This window comes from Pan paniscus, chromosome 16 (assembly GCF_029289425.2).
Source record: "Pan paniscus chromosome 16, NHGRI_mPanPan1-v2.0_pri, whole genome shotgun sequence".
Classification (NCBI taxonomy): domain Eukaryota; kingdom Metazoa; phylum Chordata; class Mammalia; order Primates; family Hominidae; genus Pan; species Pan paniscus.
In genome coordinates, this window is record NC_073265.2 from 35,590,366 (window position 1) to 35,598,460 (window position 8,095).

An 8,095-nucleotide genomic window follows, 5' to 3' on the forward strand; every position below is an offset into this window, starting at 1 on the left:
TGGCGGGCATGAATGGAATCCTATCAGGGGCTCTGGGCCAGTGAAGACCCTTCTTCATGTGTTTCTTGGCCGGGAGAGTGGAACCAAGAGGAAAAATGCAAATGCCTAGGCCTTACTTTCCTGTGCAAAATTAGATGCCACTGTGAATAAACATAGGAAGCACTGTAATCTGGAGTTTCTAAATTCAGCTGAAAAGAGAACTTGGTCATTATACATAGCACCTTTCATTGAGTTGTTGGGGGACAGGCTTGCATTGAAGAGATGACATTATTTCATTTGTCTTCAAAAAGGCCCTGTGAGGCAGGGTGTCTATAGAGTGATACTATTTTATAAAGAGAAAATTAGGGGTCTAGCAAGCATTACTAGTCTCTTGATTTCTGATTTAGCTCTGTCATGGGACTGGTGTCCTCATATTCACAGCATGACCTGGAATGAGGCAGGGAAGGCTGCTGCTGCTAGGCAGCTCATCTGGGGAGCTTGGACATGCCTCAACTAGCAAAATCCTCCTCCTCTCCCCTGAGGAAACATGCTATGCTCCCCAGATCCCCTGAGTAAATAAAACAGCACCCTTACCTGATGGCTAAGAGGGATACAAAGTCTGCTCTTCCACAAATTAAGCTTGTAACGTGCATTCCCCAGATGGAGGGCAAGTAGTGACTGAAATTCACTTTGAAATGTTAATCACTAACCTCATTTAATTTCCTATGAGCAGGCTTGGATCCCTGGGAGGCCACTGGAAGCAGGGGGAAGAAATATGTAAAAGGAGAAGAATGAGGAAGGAATACAGGAGTCACCTCTCACTCATTTGTTAACCTTTCTAGGGACATATTTTGCTCACACACCCTGGAAGAGACCTACCCGTTTCTTGCCAAATTCAGCAAAAAGGAGATTCAGGAGATCTCTGTAACTCCTGTTGCTTTGGGAAAAGGGATGCCACAGTCTGGAAAGAGGCAATAGTTCTCCCCTTTACTACTATTAACAGAGTTTGTCCTCCCTACCTTTGAGTAAGTGCTTTTGTACAGTAACAGTAAGAGCTAACATGCAATCATATTTCAGAAGTTGATGATGAGTGCTGAGGATTATGAGGCCCTTTAATTTTACTGTTTCTTTGCTAATAACTTTATAAAAATAACTAGTGCCAGAAAATGGTATCAATTACTAAGCAGAGCCAACTCCAGGGCTTAGCACGGCAAGCCTTTCCACCTGGCTGGCTCTGACATACTCTCCAGTGTAAGGCTGAAATCAGATAATGATATTTCTTTGAACAGGTGAGATACTCCCTCACAGCACCTGTCATAAATTAGTTTCAGTATCAGTATCAACATTCACACATGTAGGTAGCTTAGTGGTTACCAAACTCTCTCCCCGCAAAACCCTGAGTCAGTAAGCTGGGTGTCAATGTTCTGAGGCTGAAATAAAATAGTCGTTGTCTACATAATATAAGTTTAATACATATCATGCTAATTTAACAAATATGGTTTTTGTTTTAAGTGTTTTTTTTTTGCCCATAAATTGTTATTAAGCCTTTGGTACTTGATGATGATTGCCTGCTAATGAATATTGCCCAATGTTTATCCATTTAAAGTATTTGTTGAATCCATCATAAAATTTTTTGGCTGTACTTTGATATATTTATCATCCAACTAATTTCCATCATGGCCACACCTACTACCTTGGTCTGAGCCACCAGATTATGGCAACCACCCCGAACAGGTCTCTTTACTGCTTCTGTGTTTGCCACCATGTAGTGGCCACATAGCAGCCAGAGTGAGCCTGTAAAAATGTAGCTCAGATGATGTGGCTCTCGTTCAAAACTCTACAGTGGCTCCCCATTTCACTGTGGAGGGAAGAACAAGTCTTTATCATAGCTTACAAGGCCCTCCCTGGCCTGATCATCCTGGCCTTGCCTACTCCTCTTGCTTGCACTCACACTGCCCCAGGCACCTTGGCTCCCTGGCTGCTTTTTGACATGACAGGCAAGCTTGCACCTAGGGATAGTGCCCTATTTTTCTCTCTGGAATGTTTAGCACCCAGATATGTGGTTTGTTGAAATCATTAGTTTTTTCAAGTTTTTGCTCAAACCTCACATTCACAGTGCAACCACTCTGCTTAATTCTAAAACCTGTTTCTAACTCCCATTCCCCCTTATCCTGCTATGCTTCTCTCCATTGCATCTATCACCTTCTAGCCTTTTAGCCTGCTAGAATTAGCATGTAAGTACTTTAAGAATGAGAATCTTAATCTTTTGTTTACTAGATCTCATGATTTCCAGTAAGTGCTCCAGGAATATTTGTTGAATAAATGTCTATTATGTGCCCAAATCTATTTTTCTTAAGATACAAGAATTAACAAGACATGGGTACTTGGTAATAGTTTAGTGGGGAAGACACACAATTAAGAGGATACAAGAAAACAGGATCACAAAATAGCAGGTGCATAATAATGGCAAAAATTACTAGGAGACAATTGAACTAAGTTTAATTTGTGTGTGTGTGTGTGTGTGTGCATGTGCATTATACTAATGGTTATATCATTCTGCATCACATTGTTATATTTTTTACCATAAAATGGTTCCTCTAATGCAATTCAGTACATCAGTATTCATTTTGGTCTCCAAGGACCACTATGACTTTCAGGTGCTCCACCTCTGGGGAAATTTAGGAATTGCTATTTGATCGTGTGGTGGTTTTCAAAGGGCGTTCACGTATATTTTTCTCACCTAATCCTCAGAACAACCTTCAAATGTAAGTATATGTGTTATCTTCTTTAAGATGTTTTTCTTCTTTTGACTTTGAAGCACTAAGTGATGGAGTTTAAGGTAATTTTGTAAGTTAGGAGACAGATTCCTATATGTTTCATTTGTTAGTGGTGTGGCTGCTACCCTGTGTTCATTCTTTCTTCTTTTTTTCCCCCAATTTCAATCCACCATTATGGGTCATTCTCTCAAGGTAAGAATAAATTCTGCAATAATTGCTAGGAGTGGGAAAAGTGCATCTTAACAGAAATTTTTGTTTTCTTACTGTGCAGTCAGTTTGACCCTGGACATTAGATCATCTTCTCTTTCAATTCCATGGACATTTATTCTGTAAGTATTAATAGGCATGGCCTAAATATTTGTAGGAGATACAAAGATGAATAAAACAACATTCTTACTTCAACGGTTTGTTGTCGAGGAGAGGTGTCGATGTCAATCTGTAGCAGTGGTGAAATGCACTGTGTGTGTGCACGTGCGTGCACATGTTTAATATTTCAATAAACTTTTCATTTTAGAATATATTTAGATTTATAGAATAGTTGTGAAGATAGTACTGAGACTTTCAATATACCCTACACCCAATTTCCCCTATTATTAACATATTGCATTATCATGGTACATATTAAAGCTGATGAAACCAATATTGATACACTATTGTTAAAGTCTATACTATGTTCAAATTTTTTTGTCTTAATTTTTTCTCTGTTCCGACTCATCCAAAATACCACATTACATTTAGTGATCATATCTTTTTAGGCCCCTCTTGGCTATGACAGTTTCTTAAACTTTTCTTGTTTTTCATGACCTTGACAGTTTTGAGGATTAATGGTCAGATATTTTGAAGAATGCCTCCTAAGTGTGATTTGCATAGTGTTTTTCTCATGAGTAGACTGAGGTTATGGGTTTTGGGGAAGAAGACCAAACAGGTAAAGTGACATTTTCATCACATCAGGTGTACATGCTATCAACATGAGTTATCACTATTGATGCCAACCTTGATTATCTGACTGAGGTCATACTTTCAGATTTTTCCACTGTAGTCCATATGATATACAATATTCAATCCACTGAATATTTGCATATGGAAGATTTCCTTCCGTTAAGTTAAAAAAAGTGGCTGACTCCAGTTGGAAATTTTAGTTAGGGGATTTATAATTTTTTCCTTTGTAATTATGTGATGAATATGTTTAATGCACAATTTGAGTAATCTTTGACTGTATTTTTAATTATTTTCTTATTACAGTATCTGTGTCAAGCTTATAGTATCTGTGTCAAGGTGGGTTGAATTATATGCTCTAAAATCACAGAGTTTACTGTCTTCCCTGTTTGAAAACTAAGGCAACTAGACTGAAGTCTCTGAAAGAATACAATATGACGTACTGTTCTTCCACCTGTAAGATTCCATGAGTCTGATTTTTGGCTACTTCTAGTTTTTAAAAATGAATTATTATATTTTATACAACTAGGTATATGTATAAATAAGACACATATATTCCTTAATGTGCATAATACCAACTTAGACTAGGACCCTACACAAATTAATTAAAATTTAAATATCCTTAGAAACTGAATACATTATTAAGCTTGATATTGCAATTGACATGTAAAGTATAATTCATTAAGGAAGAATTTGAAAAAACATTTTGGGGTAGGCAAATGGAACTTGAATGCAAGCTTATGTGATTCTTTCAGTCAAGTTATATATAAACATGGTTGTATAAGGCCTAAAATATGAGGTAACAGTCAATAACACATGCCCGCCATTCAATCCAAGCTCTAAAAGGCAGGCTTTGGAAATATGAAATGAGTCCTGCAGCATAGTTCATGTTGCTTTTGACTGCTATTGTAGTGAGACTCATTTTAACCCTATTATTGATCTAAGAAATAGAGAACTTGGATGGGATCCAGAGGAAATGAGATAAAACAACAACAACAACAAAAGCAATTAGAGGGTTGACTGGGAAACAGAACTTATTGAGGTTGTTGAGTTTGGAGCAGTCTGAGGAGATAATAATGGCGGCTTCTAACTGTGTAGGTGAGACTTTGGTAGAATTAACTGTGTGTACCTTACTTCAGCATCCACCTAGGAAGAGGCACACTTACATGAGTATGGATTTGCTTTGGTCATTGAAAAGATATTATGGGTTGTGAAAGAGCTGCAATTTGTTATCAACGCTAGGATGCATCATAGCCAGGAGAAGAAAGGCTCACAGCTTGCTAGGAGAGGTTCCTGAAATGGATGGAATTGCAGAATAGAATAGTGGCTGGACAGGAAATGATCTCTGCCTCTCAGCCACACAAGTTTTAGTTGGCACCCCAAATAGTGATGAAACCATCTGTTCATGAAAAACAAACCTCCCAATACTGAGCCTCACCCCACCCTACTTAGCCCTTTATAATTTGTTTTGGGGCTATTGAATATGGACCATGGTACTCTTTTTTTCTGTGCTGGTGATTGAGTGATTTGCTTCTCATTACTGTGCATTAGCAGGAATTGATGGGAGACACTTCACTTTGTTTATAAAGACAGCTTCTGTGAATTGCCAGCGTGGTACTTTCAGCTCATATAATATAAATACAAAATATGTATTTCTGTAAATCACACTGATTTAGAAAGTTCTTCCGTGGTTCTCTGGTATAACAAATTACTCCTTGGGTGAATGTTAAACTCTTTTAGGAACTTCTTTTGGTCACTGGATCAATAATTTACTGTTTGAAAAAATAATTCCTTGATGTATATTATGTCAAGTTGGTGAGTTATACAGATAGGAAAATTGGGAGAGGAGTATTGTTCATTCCTCCGTAAGAATCTAGAATGTAGTATTATGTGGATAAAATAATGGTGTTAACAATGCAGATTTTCTTAAAAGTCAGGAAATCTCTTTTTATTTAGATCAGAGTAGGCACAGCCCTTTTCATGATCTCTGGGTTTTCTCATTGCTCTCTGACTCCAACCATGACTCCTCTATTCAGACCATTCTCAGACTCTGCTTCTGTTTGTTTCCTCCAACAAATTTTTGCCCAATTTGCCTAATGGATTCTTCTTTTGAAACAACATAGTGAGGTGCTTGACCTTGCACTAAAGAGTTACTGCACAAGGTCAAGCATGCAAAACACAGGAGTGAGTATCAGCATTAGAAATATGCATAGCTTGCTATAAGAATTTGGCCTTGGAATTACTAGATTGCTATCTCATAACTCATCATATGTGCTTATTGATATTAAGTTATGGGGCTTTTTAAAATGAGGATGTCAATATTTTGGATTCAGTGTACTTCATCAGAGTTAAGTACTGAATTTGGGGGCAAATTGGGCTTAGAGGTCTGGGACAATATGCCGTACATAAGACTGCTTCTTCACACTTATCCCATGCACCTTAGAACTTCTTGGTAGAAAAGCCACATAGTATATGGTAATTTAGGACAGTGATTTTATTGGGTTAAATCATAACTAAATTATTCAGTTATTTAAGGCTGCATAATCATTGAGCTATATCCTTTGGTAATGTTCCTTTAGACTCTCTGGGAGTAACCAAATTTAGAATAATATGCTATCATAACACTTTTAAGAAACATGTTGTATGCCATCCTTGATGATTGGTTAGAAATGCCTTAGAGAATACTGTTTGTGTACATTTCATTAATTATTTTACTTCAAACATGATGAAAGTGTCTTTAAATTTCAGATGATATATAAAACGAAACCAGATACAGTATGGAATTCAGAGCTGTGAAGGAGTTATGAAGGGTATCTGAAGTTTATAATTTAAATTATCAAGTATTTGTAAAGCTACTGCATTTAAAATATGTTAAATGTTTTTGTAGAACCCTTCAGGCATTTGGTATCAGAGAAAGCTAGGTTTAAAATAGCCAAATGTCGAAAATGGAAGTACTAGTTATTCCAAAGCTACCACTCAAAGTCTCACTGCATAATTTTGCGAGAGTTTTATGTTCCCTAGCGGATCCAAGTCAGCCATGTAATCTCACCTCCAAATTTATTTCTCACAGTCCTGTTGGCCATGGGGGCTTTAGGTAATCACCTATTTGTTTATAGTATCATGCTAGACATACAGCCATAGCATTTCTATAAGGACTATCGGTATTTTTTCTGAGTTTTGGGTTTGCCAAGCAAATAAATATGGATACTTTTCCTCTTCCCACAAGCTGGGTCTGCAATTCAGATAAATTATCAACAGGTGCATAGTGATAGCTTTACAACACTTCATGGTCCAAATGAATGGATATGGTTATAACCATAGTTAACTGAGACTAGTGCTAGAATCCACACTTCCTCATACTTTCAAATTTTATAAATATAACAAAAAATTACATGTTAAAATGACAAATTATATCCATGAACCATTTATAATGAATAGTGATATTGTTCTGGGGGAAAGACTAGAACGAAATAAAGACACCCAAATATTAATTGTTAATCTTATTAATTGTATATGTTGATAATCACTGCTTAAAATAATTTTGGTTTTACCTGATACTGGGTGAAATTAAGCCTCAAAATTTTCTTAGAGTATAATGCCATTTTGCGAAGATGTAGCTCTGATACTTCAGGGCTTCTGCATGGTTTTCTTACTCTTCTAATCATCTCACTATGTAAGTTGTTTCATTCTTTATATCCTTTTGCTTCTCCAGGGAAACTATGATGCAGATTTCCCAACTTGCATCCTCTAATTGTGGTAAAGTATAAAGTGAGAGGAAATGCTAAAACGTTCTGTTTTCCAAATAGGTTATATTCAGTTTGATGCCATTAATCCTGTCTCAGGTCACCCCTCAAAGCCCTGGGCTCAAGCAGGCCTCCTGCTTCAACTTTCCAAGGAGCTGGGACTACAGATGTGTGCTACCTCACCTGGATAGTTTTTATTTTTTATTTTTGCAGAGACGAGGTCTCATTGTATTGCCCAGGCTGGTCTTGAACTCCTGACCTCAAGCGATCCTCCTGTCTCAGCCTTCCAAAGAACTGAGATTACAGGAATGAGCTACCATGCCGGGCCTTCAGATTTCCATTATTCTTTTGTTAAAATTTTTTTTCCACAAATGTCTCAGAAGATATGGTGACTAATAGATGCCTTCATTATCCAAAAGGAAATCAGTCAAACAAATAAAAATCATAGTTGAATCAGGACCCTATTCTTAAGAGCCAATCTTATTGTGATTGAGATAAAATGTACAAGTTCAGATATTTATTATTAGTTCTATTATTAATTTCTAGCCAAAGAAAGTGAATTTATTTCTCCTCTTCATAGTACATTCATTTGTTATTTATTTATTTATTTTCTTTTTCAACTTTTATTTTGGATTCAGGGGGTACATATGCAGGTTTGGT

The 8,095-nt window shown here is 36.9% G+C and overlaps 1 non-coding gene across 1 annotated transcript; it reads right to left on the reverse strand.

Annotated features, from left to right (window-relative positions):
* Positions 1-7,806: 7,806 nt before the first annotated feature.
* LOC112437354 (small nucleolar RNA SNORD11) lies at positions 7,807-7,891 on the reverse strand. The gene has a single exon (XR_003025976.1). It is a non-coding gene; the product is annotated as a small nucleolar RNA SNORD11 (small nucleolar RNA).
* Between the last annotated feature and the right edge of the window lie 204 nt (positions 7,892-8,095).